At 59.6% G+C, this 1,256-nt stretch overlaps 1 protein-coding gene across 1 annotated transcript in view; it reads right to left on the minus strand.

The window, feature by feature from the left end:
- The window catches only part of HMCN2 (hemicentin 2), an 80,257-nt gene that overhangs the window by 65,447 nt on the left and 13,554 nt on the right, over window positions 1-1,256 (minus strand).

Consider the following 1,256-nt stretch of genomic DNA (forward strand, 5'->3'; position numbering starts at 1 on the left):
GATGGTGGGTGGGACTAGGGGAGAGGCACGGGGCTGCTCAGGGACGGGGCTGACACGAGCCCTGGTTAAAGCCCCTTGCTGACCCCCACCACACGTGACAGTCCCCTCGCCTCCACCGGCTGAAACCCCGGCCTGCCCCAGGCCCCCGGCTGGAAGTGCTCTCTCCACCTCTGCCTCTTGGGAGCACCCCGCCCCTGACACTGCTTGCATCTTCTCTCCATCCCCTGCCCCGCTGTGGGCTCATCGTGAGCAGAAAAACAGCTCGTCTCTACATGTGTTCCCAGGAATGGCACACAGTAGGTCTCAGTATCTGCTAACTCAAAGCGATGGGATCTCCAGGCTTCAGGTCAAAGCCACTGCTCCTACAAGTCCCCTCCGTGGCCTGAGCAAGTGGACAACTGGGGCAGACCCCAGCCCAGATGGCCTGTGATGCCCAAGGGGGTAGCCAAGCCCGGGGGCATCTCTTTTCCTCTGGGGGAGGACCCCCCATGTTGCTGAGCCATCGCTAGGGGACACGGGGCAATGATGGACTGGGATCTGCCTTCCAGCTTTGTTTGAGTCACAAGCCTCTTTGAAAACTTAAAGAAAACACATGCGTTTTCCATTAAATTTCCAAGATTCTCAGGTTAGAGTCCCTAAGCTGGCAGCTGGCCTCATCTTCAGAGGTCGACCTCACAGCCCAGCCTCCCTTTGGGGTCCCTGGGGCTCCAGCACCCAAGCCCTCTGCATCTTTGGGGGTCAGAGCTCCTGAGACGACTCCTCAGGGGCCAGGATGACGCCCCTGGCCTGCCTTCTGCCCTCTGAACCTCCCCAGGCCCCGCCCAGACCCCACCCAGACCCCACCCCTGCCCACTGACACACACTTTACCCTCTGAGTTCTCTGCATGGCCTCAGAGCAAAGCCCCTGGTGACAGCCAATGCCAAAGTTAACAGCTCAAGATTTATGGTCAACCCCCTGGGTATGAACCGGGTCCCAGCGGGGTGACCCTGGGCCAGTCTCTCCAGCCCCAGAGCGCACTACGTTTGTCTAAACCTGGAGAGACAAGGGCCCGAGTCCCTACCGCTGATTAAAGCAGCTGACACTGCAAAGGCCCCAGGGCGTCCGGCTCTCAGTAAGTGATTCATTAAGAGCGGTTAATTAGTAGCAGCCCCCATGGGTGTCTGGCTGTGGCTTTGTGAAAAGCCCTAAATCACGAGAGGAAACCCGGATTCCCCACTTGGCTCTGCCTGGGCCCCTGGACAAGCACTTCCGAGCC

Source organism: Pteropus vampyrus, unplaced genomic scaffold, assembly GCF_000151845.1.
Source record: "Pteropus vampyrus isolate Shadow unplaced genomic scaffold, Pvam_2.0 Scaffold158, whole genome shotgun sequence".
Taxonomy (NCBI): domain Eukaryota; kingdom Metazoa; phylum Chordata; class Mammalia; order Chiroptera; family Pteropodidae; genus Pteropus; species Pteropus vampyrus.